The 22,336-nt window shown below is 39.8% G+C and overlaps 1 long non-coding RNA gene across 1 annotated transcript in view; it reads right to left on the bottom strand.

Annotated features, from left to right (window-relative positions):
* Positions 1-1,045: 1,045 nt before the first annotated feature.
* The window catches only part of LOC122239296, a 42,232-nt gene continuing 20,941 nt past the window's right edge, over positions 1,046-22,336 (bottom strand). The window contains exons 2-3 of the long non-coding RNA XR_006218254.1: positions 5,833-5,976; positions 1,046-1,135 (exon numbers count right to left, since the gene is read on the bottom strand). This is a non-coding gene — a long non-coding RNA (uncharacterized LOC122239296). The remainder of the gene's footprint in view (positions 1,136-5,832; positions 5,977-22,336) is intronic.

The raw sequence follows: 22,336 nt of genomic DNA, 5'->3' as shown, positions 1-22,336 counted from the left end.
AGGCCCAGAGTGGAGGCTTTGAGGAGTATTTGAGGGATGTTGGCCGGAGTCCACTGAGCTAGGAGGAAGGTATTTAGACATGAGGACCTTGAAGCAGCAGGCAAACGTCAGGCCGCAGGGACCTTGCCAAAAGCCGAAGCCACCGAGAAACTGAGCTTTGAAGGGCATCCAAAGTGATACCAGACCTTGTATTGTTGTCTTGTGAAGTGTCCCAAGTCGCCAGCATTTGATTTGTGAACCAAAAACTTGCCCTTAAAGTTCTAGAAATTATCTGGTGCCTCCTAAAGAGAAAAAAACAGATGGTCTAAAAAGGAATCATCTCACAAATTGGCTTTGCTATAGAGTTCATTCTTGTAGCGCTACCCTGGAGAGAGGCTCTCCAGGGGTTAATGTTCAAATCTTAGCTGCTTGCTCATCCTGTGACCTTGGGCGAATGACTTGACCTCTCCAAACTTCAGTTCCTTCATCTGTAAAAGGGAAATAATAGTACCTGTCTCCTACGGCATCTACAAGTATTAGGAGGTACCGTCTAGGGAAGGTACCTAACTCCATGGCTGCCACATGGTGGTCATCTGATTGGACTTAGCCATGCATGATATTTATGATTAGCTAACAAACTTGCTGTGAATGTGAGTACTGTTTACTGGCAGGGAACAATAGTTTGTACCTCTGTCCTTGACTGAGGCCGCCTCTGTAATCTAACTACCTTCTGGGTGATTCCACTGCATTCTAGGCAAACCCTTATCCTACTCCGTATTACCAGACTGCACTTGCTTGTGTATGTGCCTGTTTCCTAGCTATTCCACAGCCAGAGAGCTAACTCCATGCCACTGAGGAGTTTATTCATTATATTATTTACTATATCCAAAACAATACCTGGTTGAGAGCAAGCATGTAATTCTTACTTGTTAAATTGCTTCCTGAATGTGCAAAAAAGGTGTGATCAAGCTAGCTTATTATCCTCTCACAAAACACAATTTGAGTAGATGCTGGAGGCAGTCATATTTATTATTAATAGAAAGAGTTTCATTCTCACTGCCAAAGTCGTTCCAGGGGTGAAATCGGTGGTCCGCATAAGAGTGAGTGTTCACGCTTCCACTGGGTGACCACTTGTCTGTGATATTCCAGAGGTGACCTAAGCATAACGCACATAGTTTAATAAGTTTTCTTAAAAGTTACTTCCAACCCTGGGATTATTTTGTTCAAATGTTTCCAGGGCAGCATGTACTAATTAAAGGACTGGATTTAGAAGATGGGGCTGGCATGACCTGTGGTGATAACAGATTAGCGATATATTTCATGATCCCCAAAGCAAAACGATCCCCTATAATTTTCTGCCATGTGATGTCTTATCATTCTCTTTGAGAACTGGCTTGTGCAGCATTTCAAGCCTTCTTTTACTCAGCTTTTGAACGTGCTGTGAGTGCAGTAAGTATGTGGCAAAACCCGTTTAATAAATGCTATTTTTCAATTCTCTTGGTAATAAGTGAGTCAAAGAAGAATAGGATGACTTCATTACCATTGACCATTTCAGCAGCAGAAAGCAGCAAAAGCCTATTGACTGACAGACAGTTACAGAGCGAGGCACCGATAAAATGATTGAAACATCTGCCATTATCCTACCAGCTCCTCGCTCTATCAAATAAATGAAACACTACTTTCTGGGTGCCATGTTTATATTTAGAGAAACATGCACATGACGTCGCTTGATGTTAGCTTCTTCAAATATTATTAGAAAATAACCAGCTGTGTTTGGAATCTGATGAAGCTATTTATTATTTTAAATTCCTGGAAGGAAGGAGAGATGGCTGCATGTTTTGTCTGTGTGTTACAACCTCACTGAAACACATGATGTGTATATATCAAACACATGATGTGTATATATCTCGCTTATTTCTCTCCATAAGCGAGAGAAATTCTTTCCAATTTCAAATCTTGATGAGCTTTTTTTCTTACTACTGAGTATATCCTATTCACTTACCACAACCTGAGGTATTTCTAAAACATTACCTCAGCAGAGTTTGTTAATGCATTCTTTTATGTCTGCCCACCTTTTAAACACTCAGTTTCCACTCACTTTCCCCTGGTTAACTTCATCTCACAGATAGGAAAACTTTGTCCCAAAAAGTAGTAAAAAGAATCTCACTGTTTAAGCAATTAACTGATATACACAGTATATTTAGTGCCATGTTTAAGACACTCTGTCTAAGGTATTACAGAAATAATTTTCTGGTAATTAAAATGTCTTTCTTTCATTAGCTTACTCAGCTAGTGCTGCATAGTAAACCTTATTTACAGAGAGGCACCTAATTACATTCATTTCTGCTCATTTCTTTACTGCTGTTAATGCATTATATAGGGTCCGGCAGACTGTTCTAGCTCAGCTTTCTGCCGAAGTTCTTAAATTTTTCTTATCTCTTACTAAGTTTTATTGGTGAGCAAGTACATAAATGTGGAATACACATTTCAGTACCCTGAAGGTATTTTTCCAGATGCGTCTAATTACACTCTTTCTTCATATATTAAATAAATAAATTATATTGCTGCAAATGCTCACTTTATTTAGGCATCTAATAGAACATCTTAGTAAAGCTTGGATATAATCTCTAATGAAAAACTGGATAAGAAATAGTGGGAGCTAATCTTTATTCTGTATTTATTTTCATCAGGTCTTATTGGGTGTTATTTTATTTAACCTTCAAAACAGCTTTAAGGAAGAAGATATTGTACACAATGGAATATGTAAAGAAAATCAAAGAGCAGAAACGACTTGACCAATTGTGCATCTAGTAAGTTTCCAAGGTGAGATTTTGGCTTAGCGTGGTCTACCTTGAGATGTGTGCCCTTTGAATTACTGTATACTACCCTTTTTCTGCAGGAATTATCATTTTGGACGGGCAGTTCAAATTAAATAAAATCTGGAGAAATCTATAATCATGACCACCAAGAAGTAATGCCATTTAGAGAAATCTCTAATTGCAGGGAAAAAGAGAAGCAAAGAAGGTTTAAAAGTCGATTAAAATTAAAACTAAAGCAATTAATTTCCTTTCAGACTGAGAAATCAATTCTAGAGTTTGAAACAAATGGATTGGGTTTAAAATCACTGGAAAATAGTTACTGATTCTTATTATTATCTATATTAATTGTTGGGATGAATGGAGGTGTGTTATTGATTATTATTCCAATGAAAACTGCGATTTGAATATACCACAAGGGTTCTCAGCACCCCGTTTAAAAGATGATCTTTCGATATCTCTGCCTTTTGGAAAAGCAACAAGTAAATCGTGAATGTTGTTCATTTATAAGTTGTAGCACATGTTTCCAGAATGTTAAACATTGACGCAAACATAAGATTTCGATGGAAAATAAGATTCACAAAAAAACTTATTGAAAAAAAATAGCATTGAGTTTCTGGTTCTTCAATGTGCATGGGTAGAAACTATCAAGGCTCTGAGTTAAAGAGCCCAGAGGGATGTGCCATAAAGGTGTAACAATTATGACTAGCTGAACTATAGACTCATTAAGTAATATCAAAATGATGTTTATATCTTATAATGGAGGGACATTATTTCCCAAACTGCCTTTCATAAAATGTGGTCCCTACAGTACCTAAAATACCTCCATCAAAATGGCATGACTCTTCCCTGGAGTCTTATTTTAAGATATTTATATTCCAACAATGGAGATTACATATTAGATAGCACCCTTTCTTGGCAGGATATCCCTGGCCAATGTAGGTAGAAAATAAAGTATTTTGTAACGAGAGACAGAAGCAAGTTTTGTCAACTTCTCCACTGCATCTGGACCCAGTCTCAAATTTAGCTGTAACTCACATCCATTGGTTCAGGTTTACAGTCTTTTCAATATTTTGAAATATAAATTTACATTCAAAGACTTACCATGAATCGACCAGGAGTCCTTAATTCAAAGTATAATTGAGGAATTTATATTCCTTCCCAATCAATATTAAATCATCTCACAGGTTTCCCTCCGTGATGCCTTGTCTCTCAGTGGATACCACTTACATTTTATCTCTTGTTGTTGATGTCACCTCTGTTCTTCTTTTCTTGGTTCTCTTCAACAGACTTTTGTTGATCATCTACTATAAACCAGACTATATCTAAGCTCTGGGGTTACAAAAATGGATTTGTCTTTTGTGTCAAAGAAGTTGTGTTAAATTGTCAAAGAAGTTCAGTTGTCACAGAAGTTGCGTTAAGAAGTTTCCAGGTCGGGGCGCCTGGGTGGCGCAGTCAGTTAAGCGTCCGACTTCAGCCAGGTCACGATCTCGCGGTCCGTGAGTTTGAGCCCCGCGTCAGGCTCTGGGCTGATGGCTCGGAGCCTGGAGCCTGTTTCCGATTCTGTGTCTCCCTCTCTCTCTGCCCCTCCCCCGTTCATGCTCTGTCTCTCTCTGTCCCAAAAATAAATAAAAAACGTTGAAAAAAAAAAAAAAAAAGAAGTTTCCAGGTCTAGGTCACCTGGGTGGCTCAGTTGGTTAAGCGTCCAACTTCAGCTCAGGTCATGATCTCACAGTTCATGAGCTCGAGCCCCACATCAGGCTCTGTGCTGACAGCTCAGTGCCTGGAGCCTGCTTCAGATTCTGTGTCTCCCTCTCTCTCTGCCCTTCCCATGCTCACACGCTGTCTATCTCTCTCTCAAAAATAAATAAACATTAAAAAAAGAAAGAAAAGTTTACAGGTCTCACAGGAGGGCAAAAAGGTGGCACAAAATCATATTGACTTCCTATGACTTTACCTTAAGACTGAGATGCAGTCAAACATTTTTTTTTTTTTAATGTTAGAGGGTGTGGAATGTAGAGGGGAAAAACTTGCACTTGCACTAAGAATTTACAATTAAGATAGCAAAGGTTTTCACACTTTTAAAATAGTTTCTGTCTCCATGGAGGTAAATTTATCTGGAGAAAATGAGGTTCAGGGCAGGCCACCAAAGATTGTGCCACTTTGGTGTGTGGGTTGTTTCCAACTGGAGGCAATCAAGGTTCACCAGATTCGAGAAGGTCTTCTTACCTCCCCCTAACTGCTTAAAAGAATTTAGAAAGGGAAGAGAGCCATCACCAGAGGTAACTTCTTACAAAGCTTATAAACAAGGCAGGGCAGACACCCGTTTACAAAACATTGGCTCTTTCTATCTTCCCTTGAATTGTGTTCCTCCCCTTTGAAGTCTCAGACTCCCACCCACTTCTCCTAAGCTCAGAATGGCATGTAAGTTTCAATTGCCTTGATTTCAGGGAGTCTCATATCCTTGGGGTTCCTGTAGGAATGAAACTAAATGTTTTTTCGTCCTGTTAATCTGTCTTATGCCAATTTAATTATTAGACCAGCCAAAGAACCTAAAAGAGAAAGAGGTAAAAGCTTTCTCCCTTACAAAAGCAACAGGTATCTTTGTTTTCACACACACACACACACACACACACACACACACACACACACAGAAATATCATGTGAGTGCAAACCATTTAGTTACCATTGCATTCCTGGAATACCTAAGCCATCCTTCACCTTATGCAGATATCTTAGGTTCACAAGTGGATTGTTCTGTTTGGTAAATCAAACTGGATGTGTCTTCCAGCAAAAGAAAATAAATGCAATTTTTTTTCATGTCTCCTTGGGGAGAAATATTACGTTTTTCTGTTTGATTTAGAACACCTTTCTTATCTTTGTAAATTTTGGATTTTTCTCGTAGATTTGTATGTGGCCTTTTTTTGAGCAGTCGTTTGTAAATGAGAAGCTGCACAGGAAGAATCTTGGGGAAGTGGTGAATATGAATGAATAATATTGTAATTAGTAAATAGATAATATATACTAATATACTTACTATTATAAATACATATTCTTTATTTCAGCCATGCAAAGGACCAAGAGTGGATGAACTCTGAAGTTGGATTACTGTGTTCTGATGTTATCATGTCCTTCAGTTCAGAGGGTAATATCCCAAGTACAAGCGGGAGTTGGGTTTCTCCTGAAGGAAATGACATTTCTCATAGTCAATAAACCATGTTCAAACAGGGGACAGGGGATCAGGAAAGAAAAATTGAGGAGTAGAATAAAGTACAAGGCAAGGGAACACACTCTTGCTATTGTGCCCATTCGATGTTCAGTAAAGCCCAAATGTTCGTTCATATGATGGCGATGATGCCTACGTTGTGGATAAGAAGATTCAGAATTTCAATCATGAAAAAGAGCAAACTTCTAGACCTATCAAGGAATGACTGACTTCTGGCGCGCCTGAGTGGCTCAGTCAGTTAAGCAGCTGACTTCAGCTCAGGTCGTGATCTCAAGGTTCCGGAGTTCGAGCCCTGTGTCAGGCTCTGTGCCGACAGCCTGGAGCCTGCTTCAAATTCTATCTCCCTCTCTCTCTGCCCCTACTGCTCATGCTCTCTCTCTCTCTCTCTCTCTCTTTCTCAAAAATAAACACATAAATAACTAAAAAATTCAAGAAAAGAAACGGCTGACTTCTGACTGACAAATGACATGGTGGTGCCACCATTGAACAATTAAGAGCTTCATTGATTGCAGTGCTAACAGCCAGACCGCCATTTTAGGCAATTATGAATACATAGAGTTTTGATGTCTGTAAAATACCTCCGTTTCTAGAGTTGTCCCCCATGGGCTATGTTGGTGTCACCAATGCATGCTTCTGCTACAAAATAAACTAGGGACACAGAGATTTTGTTGCTGGACCAAGGGCCACTAGGGGGCAGCAGGAATTTATCTAACCCAAAGTAAAGCCAAGGGATTCTCTAAGGTTCCCAAAGTCATATAGGAGTCACATTATAGAGGTGTAGTAATTACCTCTCACACACATTCCTTTTACCAACATGGATGTCATTTTGAACTTGTCTTTCAGAAGACCACAAGCAACCAAAATAGGACTTATTGAAAAAAGACATAATGAGATTGAGAAAATGTTCCTTTTAAAAAAGGAAAAATAAATGATGATAGGAGATACCTGCGTATAGCTCAATGCTTGAAGACATCCCAAATTGTGCGGAAGAAGTTTCGTGTTAATACTTTTGTCTTATCCTGGGTTATAAAAGCAGCCAGTGCTCTATCAATCCAATATTTCTTTCTTTCTTTTCTAAGTTTATTTATTTATTTTGAGAGAGACACAGAGAGTGCCAGCAGGAGAGGGACAGAGAGGGAAAGAGAGAATCCTTTCCACTCACAGCTCAGAGCCTGATGTGGGGCTCCAGCTCACAAACAGTGAGATCATGACCTGAGCTGAAATCAAGAGGCAGATGCTTTACTGACTGAGCCACCCAGGCGCCCCAGTCCAATATTTCTATATGAACTGCGTTCTAGGTGGTTTCCATAATTTTCTAATGATTTGGTTTCTGAGACCTCAAAGTCTTAAATACCGAATTTATACAGACATATAAATTAATTAATTATTAATTAATTAAAGAAACTGTTAGCCAGTAACTCCATATCCTTTCAGGCATCAAACCCTGTTTTTCTCCCTAAACAAACCCCCAATTCCCTTCTGTCTCTCATTGCTACTCCTTAAATTTAAGACTGCCATCTGTTCCCTTCATTATTGCTAAATCCTCTTAATTTGTCTCCTTACTACTGGGGCCTACCTCTTCTAACTCAAGCTCTCTTTGCTGCTAGGATTATTAGTCATTGAATCTGATCATGGCACTGTTTACAGTCAGCAAGGTTCTTCCTCTTCTTCCCATCTCAAAATTTCACAGTCTTTGGCTCAACTTTTATCTGTCTGTACTTATGCCCTAAGAGAGATCATATTGTCCAATGGCTTTAAAGGCCATATAAACGCTTTTGACTCTCTTCAGTCCCTGAGTTGTCATATCTAATTGGTCAGTTTTCAAATCCATTTGAATGTGGAGTAAGCATCTCAAAGTTAACAGGTCCAAAACAGATCTCTTGATTTCTCAAGCTCCTACCAAGCAGTTTTTGTGGTCTTCTCCATATCCCTAAAAGACATCATCTCAACTTAGGTTTTCATGCTAAACTATGCCCCTCTCTGCTCAACGAGCCGTATCATGTTCTTTACCAAGTTCTGTCAGTCTGCCTCCAAGATACTTCCAGAATCTATCCATCCTCTTAATGCTCATCACCACCTATCCATTTTTTGTAATATTCTCATATACAATGCTATGATTGCCTCCTAGCCCCCTCTTTGTTTCATTCTGAATCCATAACTCAATTCACACAGAAGGCAAGTGATTTTTTAAAAATCAAATGTATCATTCTTCTGGCCAATACTCTCCCATGGTTTCCTACTGGAAAAATGATAAAATTCAGGTTTCTGGCTAAGGTCTCTAAGGCCCTTTGTGATGCGAACTTCTTTCTGACCTTATTTCTTATCACTCTCCTACTGATTCCCTCGACTCTGCCCATGCCTATCTTCTTTCCAGTCCTTATGTAATCTGTTTTCCTACTTTGGGGTCATGGATTTGCTCTTCTGATGACTTGAAAACTTTTCCCCACATCTTTCCATGACTCGCACTTTCCTGTTCACACTCTCAAACTAGAACCTCCCGGGATACTTATGTTATATTAGGGATCCTAATAAGAACATGATCCCTGGTATTCACACACTTTCGTAGTCACCTCCCCAGGAATTGGGCTATCCTTAGGGCTCAATTTAATCAATAGAACAAATAGTAGTAACACTCTACTGTCTCTGGGTACAAGTCTTAAGTAATCTCAAGAGCTTCTACTTTTGTGTTTATTTAAGCCCTGAGCCACCATGCCGGAAGTCTGGCTACACTGCTAGGAGAACAACCCCATGAGGAGATCAGGTGCATAGACTTTGTGGAGACACCAATAGAGAGGGAGCAAAGCCCCACCATCCAGTGGAGCCCAGCCCACAGTTAATCAGCCTCCTGAATGCAGTCATATGGTATCTCCTGCAGGGAGAGCAGAACCACACAGCCCAATGCATATTAGTGAAACATGAGCAAATAAAATGGTTCTTATTTGTTTCAGTCCTCTAAATTTTGGGGTTGCTTGTTAGCAATAGATAATTGATAAACTCCTCTTTAGGTACTGTGGCTGCCCCCGATTTATTTTTTCAATGCCTTGCACTGGTATTTGACATAATAGTGTGTATGTGTGTGTGTGTGTGTGTGTGTGTGTGTGTATTTGTTTGTTTCTATTTCCTCCAATATACCATGAGCTCCAAGAAAGCAGATTATGTTTTGTTCACCTTTGTATCCCCAGCATGTTACTAAATGAAGGAATTAATCAGTCTCTTTTGTGAAGTTGAGTTGCCTTATCGTGCTGCCTGAGGAAGTATTTCTGTCTTCCTTCCTACAATCCATGCTCTATTAAAGGTGAGCATTAACCAAGGTTGTATAGATACTGTGTTCCTTCTTAGAGATAAAACTAATGAATCAATTGTTGAATTCATAAGTTCATAGAAAGTTAGAAATGTGAGGAACATGGGGAAAAAACACACAGTTTGGTGTGTTTTTGTTCGTATGCTATAGAACTCTTCATTATATGAAAAATTCCATGTAATGACCAAACGTAAGTCAGTAAAAGTAGATCAACTATGCAGACTGAACATTTTCTTTATCTTTCCTCCAGGCATCTTCAGGAGTGTCTCTTCAAAAACCTAAAGTGCCAAATAAAATCATACTAGGAAAGCCACTAATCTCTTTTCCAACACAACTTTGGTAAATTTGTTAACTTTGAGGAGAAAGGAACAAGGAAGTGTGATATGACTGCGGAACAAAACAGAGTTGGTGGAGGCTAGAATCCACTTGATTTAATTTAATCCACTTTGGTAATGGTAACTCTCAAGAGCATCCCTTCTGGCAGGATTTGCTTTATGAGTGGAAGGCAGACTCAAAACATCAGTTTAAAGCAGAGCTAATTAAACTAATGAGACAGCATCTAATTGAGATTATTAGGATTTAACCAACTGATAGACAAACTAGCTTAACCTGCATGTGACATATGATCTGTCCTACTATCGGATAGATGGCTAAATATGTATCCATTACTCCTTGTGAAAGAGTCATTTAGCATGGGCAAAGAACATAAAAAGGAAAACTGAAAAATAGCACCATTCTTCAATTGGTGCATCCAGAAAAAGCCATAGATATTGTCAAAAGATACATGTGCATAATGACCAATTATAGACCAAAAAAAAAAAAATAGTAGAAGAGAAGAAATATCAGTGTAAGGTATTTTCACTATGCTTTACATTTTACTATGGCTTTTAAATTTTTTATAGTTTCTAGAAAATCAAGATTTCATTAGAAGATCCTCTAACCACAATATCATAGTTAACCTGAATAGAATGTAAAGGTTGTTAAAAAAACCCTTTTTTTGAAATTATGTATATTTATAATAACTTAAATTTCCTTCACCTGAATTTCCGAATTCTGGTATTTTAGAGAGCAATGATGGTTACTTTTTCTTGATTATTTGACTTGTGCTAGAAATTAAACATACAGAGAAGCTTGGTGAACCTACCATTTTGTTTGCTCAAATGACACTGTGGTTTTGCCAAGTTAAATACCGTGCCCATCTTCACATAGTTAAATGAGTGGCAAAGCTGGCTTTGATCTCATGCCTGGCTTTAAACCCCAGTCTATTTTTACAAAACAAATCTATAAGCCCGAACTTGACGGACTATGAAAAGACGTTATTTCATTGTTTCACTTTTCATAAGAGAAAACGAGGTCTAAAGAGACTAAATCATTTATCTCATCTAAATAAGATTATCTAAGCCAGACTTGGGAGGAGAATTCAGCTAATTGCTATCTTTTTTTTCTTTTTTAATGTTTATTTATTTTTGAGAGACGGAGAGAGAGAGGGAGAGAGAGGACAAGCAGGGAGGGGCAGAGAGAGAGGGAGACACAGATTCCGAAGCAGGCTCTGGGCTCTGAGCTGTCAGCACAGAGCCTGACTTGGGGCTCGAACTCACAAACCACAAGATCATGACCTGAGCTGAAGTTGGACGCTTAACCAGCTGAGCCACCCAGGGGCCCCATCAGCTAATTTCTTTCAAATATTGGAAGTTTTTATCCATTTATGTAATATATATATATGTGTGTATATATATGTGTGTGTGTATATATATATGTATACATACATATATATGTATATCTATGTATATATATGTATATGTATATATGTATATATATGTATATGTATATCTATGTGTGTGTATATATATATATATATATATGTATATATACATCTTTGTTTGGCAAAGATGATGTCCCCATTATATTCATTCTGAGTTATCTCTTTTCTGACACATAATATCACTTCCGTTTTCATTTATTTGTGTGATTGTTTGACTAGTGTCTTTTGCCGATAGAATGTACAGTCTTGAAAGGAAGGGATTGTGTTTGTTTACAAATATATGAGTATTCCCAAAGACCAGTCAAATACTTATTACTTAGTAGCAGCTTGGTTAATTCTAAACAGTTAAATAAATTATTTCATGAAAATGCAAAAGAAGTAGGTTTTTTTTCCTAGTAAAACTACGCCAATAAATATATTACATTGCTAATTGTTTTAGAAAATCTTGGAAAAGTGCACCCCTCTATCTCCAGTCCTCTGCTAAGGAAATTACTCAAGGCACTGCGGGACTGTTTGCCCATTAAGGGCAGACCGAGTGAGTTAGGCAGTACCTGCAAAGATAGGTGTGTTAGACAAGAGATCCAGAGACGATGTTGGCATTCAGAAACTAAGGTTCCCATAGAGACCAGGGACTTTAGTGAGTAAAATTTGGGATCTAAAGATCAATGTAGAGAGTTTAGGCCATGAGTCTGTTTTCAGACTCAGGTTAGATATCTTAGATATCTGCTACCTGGGCATCAAGACAGACTTTCGCTAGCCCACCTGAGCCCACATAGGGTCAGTGCTACTTGTCCAGTTTTGTCTCCTAAATATGAGGAAGTATTTTTGATTGCCACAATAACAGAGAGGTGTTCCTGGCAATGGATTTGGGCTAAGGATGCTGAATGTCCTGCAAAAGCACAAGGCGATTCTGTACAATAAAGGATTTGCTTGCCCTATATGCCAAGAGCACCCCCTTGGACAAATGCTGTAAGTCAGCAAGCTCCTTGACCACAGGGTTTAACCTCTCGTTCCTCTGGGTATTTCAGCAAGCACAGTGCTTGACCTACAGCGAATGCATATTGGAAATGGACTTCAGTTACTTGCCAATGAGCTGGATAGGAATACAACCATGTATAAATGTATGACTTTATATGGATTCGATGGTGGAAAGAATAGACACTCTCGTGTCTGAGCAGACGTGGGAAAGGGCCATCCGTTCTCAGTTGTCAAAAAAAAAAAGTGATCAGAATTGGTAAGTCACAGAGAGCAGAGTGGTCACCTCAGTCAGAAATCAATAATAAAACGTGATACGGAGTTAGCATCTGATATTGGTGTCTTCTGAACTACGTAGGCTGGAACTGGGTTCAGTGGGTTACTCCCAGCTTCCATGCCATTTCCACAGAAGGCAGCAAAGTCACAGAAAATGGAGAAAATGGAAGGTGTGTTTACAGGTACGTTTGTGCAAAGGCGTGGGGGGTTAGACACGGTGGGAAGAAAGGAAAGATTCATTATAGGGGGAAAACACCTGCCGATGGTTTTAAAAAACCCACAAAACCACTGCCCTCTGTGATGGAGACATTCTTTGTGTCAGCCTCGGGGTAACCGGTCTGAAGCAGCAAGGGTAATCGTATCGATTTTGAAGGAATGTCTGGTTAATTTTTCACAAGGCGTAGACCTCTAAAAATCAATAACTTTCTGCTGTATCTTTATTCTTCAGAATCAACTGTGTCTGTCAGAGAAACTTGATACTTAAGCTCAATCGGATTCATAAAACATTCACAGACACATAGTACAAAAGAAATGTAAGCTTTCCCTAGGAGTGGTAAGTGTTTAACCTCAACATAGGACAAAGGCTCCTTCCCTTTTGATATGTTCTTGTCCTTGACAGGCATTAGTAGGGACCGTGATTTCTATGATGCAGGTATTTCCCTTCCCAAAAGAAAAGAAGCTTCAATCTGGAAAGCAGAGTCTAGGCACGCATCTTAAAAAAAAAGTCTGGGATTATGGAGTAGATGTTAGAAATGTATTCATCTTATTTATTTCTTTTATTCTCCTAGGTGAGTGTGCAGTATTAAATATTATTAGGAAAAATAAAATGCTTTGGGAACAGCATAAAAATGTTGCCCAGTAACACATCTTAAAGAAATCACTGAGTGATCCCTGATTTCTCATTTGCATTTACACATGGAAAAGGTAAAGCCCAGAGAGGTTAAGTGTTCTCCCTAAGGTCACACAGTAAGTGTCTCGTTCATTAAATTGGAAATGCCACCTTGAAAAGAAATCAATGAACTCTCCCAAGGAATGTGCAAGGTTGAAACCAGGATAATGTCTGGATTGGAATAAACAGACAAAGCAAGAACTCAGACAATAAAAACAGGAAAGGGAAGATAAAATTGAAAATTCAAAAAACTGTGTTTGCAATACAAGAAAAGCTTCCCATACTTGACTTAATATCACTGATGAATCATTACCTATAAATCAGTTATGAGATTTGAGATGTCACAACACCAGTCATTGTTTACGTTATTTGTACGTTACGGATTTTGAAGTCTCTGGCATACAAAACTCCAACACAACGTTATAAATATCTTTTTTTTAATGTTTATTTATTTCTGAGACAGAGAGAGACAGAGCATGAGTGGGGGAGGCGCAGAGAGAGAGGGAGACACAGAATCCGAAGCAGGATCCAGGCTCTGAGCTGTCAGCACATAGTCCGACGAGGGGCTCGAACCCACCGACCATGAGATAATGATCTGAGCCGAAGTCGGTCGCTCAACCGACTGAGCCACCCAGGCGCCCCTCCAACACAACTTTAAACATCTACGATAAAACACGCATAGCCTATTTATTGGCAAGGCGGTATTGCAAAAGATATAGAAAGACAATTCGATGATTAAATAACCCACACATTTCTCTGTACCTGAACACTTAGATTCCTGCAGCCCCTCGTAAGCCTTTTGCTTTTAACCTCAGCCCCAGGATTGTATGAGTGTGAATGTGAGTGCATGTGTGTGAGCGAGCACATGGGAGCGTGTGCACGCCTCTACTTGTGTGTGTTTAGAAGTATATCAAAGAATTTATAGCTTGGGGGTAGCTGGGTGGCTCAGTCAGTTAAGTGTCGGACTTCGATTTCGGCTCAGGTCACGATCTCATGGTTTGTGAGTTTGAGCCCCACATCGGGCTCTCTCCTGTCAGTGCAGAGCCTGCATCGGATCCTCTGCCTCCTTTCTCTCTCTTCCCTTCCCCCACTCGCTCGCTCTCTCTTTCTCTCCCTCTCAAAAATAAATAAGCATTAAAAATATTAAAAATAAAAAAATGTAGTATCTCAAAGAAGAACAGAAATACTTACGGTCATCTTAAATGATGCTTAAAAAAATAAAGTTTGTTTGGATCTCTTAGTTCCCTCTGTTTTATTGCTTTTCTTAAAAAAATTAATATTTATTTATTTTTGAAGAGAGAGAGAGAGAGAAAGATGATGAGTAGGGGAGGGCAGAGAGAGAGAGGGAGACACAGAATCCAAAGCAGGCTCCAGGCTCCGAGCTGTCAGCAGAGAGCCGGACATGGGGCTCAAACCGACGAACTATGAGATCATGACCTGAACGGAAGTCGGATGCTTAGCCAACTGAGCCACCCAGGGGGCCCCTGTTTTATGACTCTCTTAAGGATTCAAAAAATAACAAAAGTTACTGAAACCAGTGATGTAGTATGCTGGTTTCCAACTGGAAACTCTCTGCCTCATTAAACTAAGATAGCTTTTCCTTTTCTGTCTGAAACATGACCAAGAACGAACTGTGGATTGCTTCTCTCCCATGACGACTGGTCAGCACCCCTTAACCTGGCTTTGAGGGATACTTTAAGAATGGCATTACTGTTTCCATCCCAGTGGCCCAGGCAGCTACAAGGTTAACACTGAAAGCCAGCCCTGCCTAGCTTCTGATGCTTATCAGAGTCAGCTATAAAATCTATCTCCATCTAATTCTAAAAGAGATGACTTTAATCTAGAACCAGACTGAGATTTCATTCTTGGTCCAATCCAATCACAAATCAGATGTGCCTTCATGAATATTTGAATGGGAGCTTAAGATCCCCACCACTCAGAATTCTAACATATTTAAAGTACATTGGTTATTTTGTCTTCACAGGGACGCCAGAAGAGAATACCCGAAGTGTGTGGGAGTATTAACTTCTATTTCTTGTGTTTAGGACTCGGCACCACGGTTATCCAGGTAACCTTTGATGAAAAAGAAACACTGTCTCTTTTAACTCTCTTTTCCTTTTGTGGCTCCTTTTATATATCCCATGTTTCGAAATCCCAAGTGAGTGTGCGGTGGGAAGGCTAGTAACTTTTCTTATGGTCTGGTTTACAATTCACTAGAGGGTGGGGTGCCTGGGTGGCTCAGTGGGTTGAGCGTCTGACTTCAGCTCAGGTCATGATCTCACGGTCTGTGAGTTCGAGCCCAACGCTGGGCTCTGTGCTGACAGCTCAGAGCCTGGAACCTGCTTCAGATTCTGTGTCTCCCTCTCTCTCTCCGTCCCTCCCCTACTCACGCTCTGCCTCTGTCTCTCTGTCTCACAAAAATAAATAAACATTGCAATAAAAAAGAATAAAAAATAAATAAAATTCATTAGAGGGACGCCTGGGTGGCTCAGCCAGTTGAGGGACTGACTCCTGGTTTAGGCTCAGGTCATGATCTTGCAGTTTTGTGGGTTGGAACCCTGCGTCAGGCTCCACGCTGGCAGCGTGGAACCTGATTGGGATTCTTGTTCTCTCCCTACCTCTGCCCTCCTCCACTTGTGCTGTCTCTGTCTCTCTCAAAATAAATGAATAAACTTAAAAGTAAGAAACATTAAATAATACATCATGCTATGTTCACCACAAGTGTAGGCTACTATCTGTCACCACATCGTGCTACTATGATATATTGGACTACATTCCCGATGATGGAACCTTATCCCCATGACATATTCATCCCGTAACTGGAAGCCTGTGTCCATCTTTCCAGCTTTAACTGATAGAAGGGCAAAATGTCATTTCAGAGATTTCTCTGCTGTCATGTTCAAATCTCTAACTATTTTTATCGTTCATTGCATGCGTGTAAAGCCCTCATTCCTCTGTCCAATATCTCAAAGTATTTTTCAGCGACCGATCATTCCTCTGTCTTGACCGGCACTACCACAGTCTGTTGTGATTCTCAGTTCTTCTGTAACCCAAACATCTCGTGATGTGTCACATGCTGTACAACAGAGAAGGGGTTATTGTATGATCTGGTGGTGAGTGGGAACCAGGGGGCTCCAGGGTGAGCCTAAGTGCCCCATCAGGACAAAAGTTCTGGGGCTTTGAAATACGCTCCGTAGCTGAGATGCTGCCGTTAACCAGTTTATGGCAACCATCATGGAATCGTGGATACTGCCCCAGATCCAGAAACCCTTTTGTTTCTTGAAAATACTCTACTATCTTCAATAGAATATTTGAAGCTAGTTGCTGCAATAAAGGAACCCCTGACATTTTCCTGGCTTAACACCCTATTGGTTTGTTCTTGTTCGTGTCTCAGCCTGATGTAGGTCAGGCTGCCCTCTTCCATCTTGAAACTGCACCATCCGGTGCATGCAGCAGGGTGATGGAGAAGACGCACGCATTTCCCCCCTTAACTGCGTTGATCTGGAAATAACACGCATCGGTTTGGCCCCTAGTTCCCTGACGATTAATCACATGGCTGCAATGTTACTTCAAAGGAGGTTGCAAAATGTAGACTTCTTACCTACTTGGTAAGTACTAAACTCTTCTGCCATGTATCTGATTTGAGCTAGAACACAATCTGGATTTGTTTTTGATTGGAGGGTTCCCCCAGCCCCAACCACATCCACCCAACAGACTCTAGTTGGGTCTCATAAGATGCTTAGCGTGAGCTTAGAATGAGCTTAAGCGTATGTTGAACATCTGATGATAAAATGTGAAACATCCAATTGTCTCAAAAGCATTAGAGGCTGGCTGAGCGCGACATTAGTCTCCATAGGTAAGAACCCTTGCGAACAGAGGAGAGACTTTAGTCCACACGTGACTTTGATAATTTGATTGTTTCACTGTGCTTCAGTGTTTTTATCTGAAAAATACAACTCGCACCAAAGCACTTATTTGTGACTTGCTTCACAGAGATTTTGGGGGAGTAAAGGAAATCAAAGAATTGACCAAACTTTGAAAAATGTAAACTGCTAGATAAATATAAAATACTCTATTTTGATGGCACTATAAACCTTCTTCAAGCTAACCTTTTGGTATTGCTTATAGCCTCTTGAAGAAAGTAAAAAGAATGGTATTTACTAAAGCTATAGTTTAGGTATCAAAGGCTTTAAACATAAAATTCAGTATATTTTTATGAAGAGTGGACAATTCTGTTTCTAATTCATGTTCTGTTATATAAAAAAAGACTAAAATAAGAGTGATAATTCATAATCAGACTTCTAATTTTGAAAACTAGGTATTAAAAGTGATTTTTGTACTGCTACAAACATATTTTCTGTACATAATCATGTTGGTAAGAAAATAGATCATTTTTACAAGACTGTTCATGTTGGGGAAAGAACCCTTTTAAAATTCATCACTCATTAAAATAATTTATTTTATTACAAGTGAATTTATACAGCTATCTTCTGTTAATAAATTCTTTCCCACTGTGGTATATCTTCTTTTTTTTTCTTTTTCTAATACCATACACAGGAAAGGTAAAGCCAATATTATAAGGATCAGAATACATCAAAAAAAAAAATCCCTCACTCCATTTAGGATGCCTGAGCTGCTGTTGAGTTTTTTTTTTTTTTTATTTTTGTCTTCTCTTCCGTCACTTTTGAAAATTCAAGAAGAGGTCTAAAAATCAATCTTTCTTCACTACACATTTAATTCCTCATGAAAATACAAAATCGTCAGTCAGTACTTAAAAGAAGATCCAGGCACTGAAGCCTCAGACAGAAAACAATCTTGCTCTGCTTTGGGAGTAACAATTTTTGCCTTCTGAATGCACTTTTACTCCTAACATACTAAAACCTCTACTCTGAGGCTACTCTCAGGCTCATGATTGTTGCCTCCCGTATAGTTACCTATGGGATATATGACAACGTTTTGAGCAATTCTTTTACAGGTATGGGTTGGTTTTTAATGCTTCCGTTGGAGTCCTGGGTGGTTTGCATGAACCCTTACCCATCTTTGACATTTACTCCGAACCAGTCTTCCTTCCACAGCATGACTTTGGGTCAATAAGCAGGGCAAGATGATCAGGGCTTCGTATGGTATTTGAACTGTCTTGAATTCCATAGCCACAAAATCACACACAATAGATTTGTGTCTCCAATCCCCCATTCACTCCACGGCAGGGTCACTGTGCCCTGGGTATTCTGCTGACTTGAATTTACAGATGGCCATCCTGGCATTCCATTGTTGCACAGACCCAGTTTTAAGGGGATGTACGGGGAGATCAGTTATTTGGAGCCAGAGGAGATTTTGCAAATGAGGTGTCACATTCTTGTTGATTATGGTGGTGGTCTTTGCCTTCTCAGAAACACTTCCTTTAACGAGCACAGCATTACGCGGAAAGAATTTAAAGCTCAGGTTTCTTAGTCTTTGTCCATATTTGGGTTGGCAAAGCAAATATTTTGCCACTTAAGCTCTAAGGCAGGCTTTCCAGATATACTTGGCAGAAGAAAATGATCTTATCAAGAATGTTCGCGACTCTTCTTTCGGTCAGAGCAAAGCCTTGTGTTACAAGTATACTTTCCCCATCAAAAGATCAGTGGATGTGGCAGATGAGAAAAGGCCGCAGAACCTTTGCTACACAACCCGCTGTGGTCCGTGTGCTGTTCCCTTAAATCTAGGAAGGGTGTGTGGTTTCTTTAACCAAGAGTATATAGTAGAAGTGACGAGACGATCTCTAGGCCGAGGATTAAGAATCTGTTCTTCCAATTTCTTTTCTCAAACCATTTATTTTGGGACGCATGTATTGTGATACAAGAAGTCTTTCTGCCTTTCTGGAGACAACATGTGGGAAGGGTGTGAGACTACAGAGAGGGAAGGAGACTCCGTGAAACCCAGCCTTCCCAGCCATCCTCCCAGCCCATGACATTAGGAATTTGAGCAAAGCTGTCTCCTTCCCTCCAGACCAACACCGATCTCTGTTGAATACCACCAAGTATGAGACTCTGACACATGGAAAAGAAGAATTGCCCAGCCGAGCCCTGCACACGTCCTGGATCTACTAACTCCTAATATATAGTAAAACGGTTGTTCTATTTTTATTTTTGTAATGTTTATTTATTTTTGAGAGAGACAGTCAGACAGAGCGTGAGTGCGGGAGGGGCAGGGAACGAGGGAGACACAGAATCTGAAACAGGCTCCAGGCTCTGAGCTGTCAGCACAGAGCCCGAATTGGGGCTCGAACTCAGAAACCGTGAGATCATGACCTGAGCCAAAGTCGGACACTCAACCGACTGAGCCACCCACGCACCCTGGTTGTTCTTTCAAAATCACTAAGTTTGGGGAGAATTTGTTCTCGAATAATTGGTAACCTAGCGGCATGAACAGTGGATAACATATCTTTATTTTCTTGGAATCTCTAGCATTCAGTCTGGCATATGTTGGGGGATTAGGAGTTACTTTTTGAGTGCATATTTAAATAGAAGATAGAGAAATAAGATTCTTAACTCATGGAAAGATGCATATAAGCATGAGGATTTGAGTCATTTGTTAAATCATTGGATGAAATATGTGATTACACCATCTCAGTACCAGTACCTTATTTGGTCAATAAGGACGTTTGAGATACAGAAACATTCATCTTATATTCTAAGGCTGGCACATAAGGCCTATCATCAAAAATTATCCTTAACAAATTTTAAAATGCATGTAGTAAAATGGAATATGTGGTTTTGTGCATTCCAAAAGGCTTTGGATTAAATTTACATACTATTTGAAAAGTGTATTTGTTTAAACTGGTAAATTCCATTTTTTGCAATGAAATGCTCAAACATAAAATACATGGAAGTCAAGACGAAAACAACAGTAGATTTACATCCCCCATCCTATACCAATTTAGAGCAGAGCCACATGAACAGTTATTCCGTATTTAAACTGTACAACCCTAGATGGTGCCATTCATGTACACAAAGAGATGAATGATTTCTCTAGGATTTATGCAGTGCACAACCTACGCAACTGTACACAGTCTTCCTTCTGAAGAGAATAGTCTCATTGAGTATGATGGAAGAAAGTCTTCAATAATTTATTTCTTCTTTCTCTTCCCCAAAATACATCCAGCCACTTGCCACTGTTATTTTATTGTTGGTACTATTTTTAACAAACACAATTTAGTTAATTATGCACAGTATGTTACTTCACTTAGGGGAGCAGAGCGCTTAGGGGAGCAATGTCAAAGCTATGAGAAAACACGGCTAAGATTCAGTACTTCCCAGAGTGTGAATGAAACAGTCACAGAAAGCAACTCCAGTCAGGCTTTACATATACTTTTTATTAAATAGCTTTGCCAGGGTCACCAATAGCCTCCTAACTGCTAATTTGGATTGTCGCTTTGCAGCCGTCATCTTACATGAGCTCTCATTTGGAGACAATATTCCATTTCCTTCTCTTTGTAACACTGCGTGCTTGCCTGGCTTTCTTCCTTCACGACGACTCTTTCACCATTTGCTATGCCAGCTCCTCAACTCTCTCTCACCTTTGAATAAAACACGAATGAGTCCTGGGATCTCCTCTCACTTAATTTCATGGCTTTAAACGCTGCTTGTGCCGCTCAAGTTTCTCTCCCTCCGTATCTGTTCTCTGAACTCCAGACTCATACACAGAGTTGTCTACTGCCTCAATAGAGTGGTCTACTATTCATCTCCACTTAATTGTCTAGCGAACATCTCAAACTCACCATGTTCAAAACTAAGTTTTTCATACCTCCATGCTCTCAAAACAACTTCTCTCGAATTTAATAGGAATTTCATAAATTTTTTATTTTAATTTGTATACTTACATATTGTTTTTGAGAAAGAGAAAGTGCACGTGTGCGAGTGGGAGAGGGGCAGAGAGAGAGAATCTTAAGCTGACTCCACACTCAGCATGGAGTCTGACGTGAGGCTCCATCCCATGGCCAAGAGATCATGATCCGAGAAATCAAAAGTCAGATGCTTAACCGACGGGGCCACCCCAGTACTCTGCAATGTCATTTCTTCGTCGTTCGGGATAACTCAACTTACAGCCCTCCTTGACCCCTCTTTTCCTCGCACATCACGTTGCATTAATAACAAATTCAATTTGCTCTACCTGCGAAGCATATGCGAATTCCCACCACTGCTCATCACCTCGTCACCTCATCGCCGCATCCATCACGGTCCCGGCAACTGCTCTCTCTGGCTGGATTATTGCTTTCACCCCCTGACTGCTCTCCTGGCTACCCCCCTACACTCTAACTTCAGCATCACAGCCCCAGGGATTCGGTCAAGCCCAATTACGCAAACCTTCCGCTCAAAATCTCTGATGGCTTCCAATTTCTAATAATCTTCCCCTCTCGTGTTCTATCCTAGACCTGTTGGCCCCCTTTGCATTTCCTAGCCCAAACGCGTTGCTGTTTGAGTGCATTCACACCTATTTTTCTGTTCCTTGTAATCTGCATAGAATCTGCTTGGCTCCCACCTCTCTTCTTCAGGTCATTGTTCAAAGTTCCCTTCCATGAGGCCCTCAATGATCATTCAATGGTCATTCTGTTTAAAATCCAACCACCACCTCATCCTTGCTCTTTTGTTATTCCTGACCCTAATTTTATTTATGCAATAATATTTCACCTTCTAATAAGCAAGGTATTGTCTCCAACGCCTAGAATAGAACTTGGCACACATAGTGCTATACTTCTATAACTTCTGCCTGTACCTGTTTAATTAATGACCAAGATAGGGTGATTGGGTTCTAGGATGCCAGAGGAGGTAATCAAAGGAAAGAGAGTCTAAGTAGCACAGTATCCAAAGTCAGTGGTCAGTAATTAAAGGCAAGTATTAAATCAAGTAGTATGGAGACGTGTGTGCATATCAATAAAATTGAGAAGAATAATATTTTAAGGTTTTTTCCCATTGATTCCTACAGGATAAAAGGAGCTGCTTTAGAATTGACAGACTCTTTATAGATGAGAATGAGTGAGTTCAGATACTTAAGTTGAGATGTTCCATATTAAATCTTATCAAAGAAGAAAGTTAGATACACAGAGATAACGTTCTATAAGGTTAGAATCTTG

This window comes from Panthera tigris, chromosome B3 (assembly GCF_018350195.1).
Source record: "Panthera tigris isolate Pti1 chromosome B3, P.tigris_Pti1_mat1.1, whole genome shotgun sequence".
NCBI classification, from domain to species: domain Eukaryota; kingdom Metazoa; phylum Chordata; class Mammalia; order Carnivora; family Felidae; genus Panthera; species Panthera tigris.
This window is presented reverse-complemented; position numbering and strand designations above follow the sequence as displayed.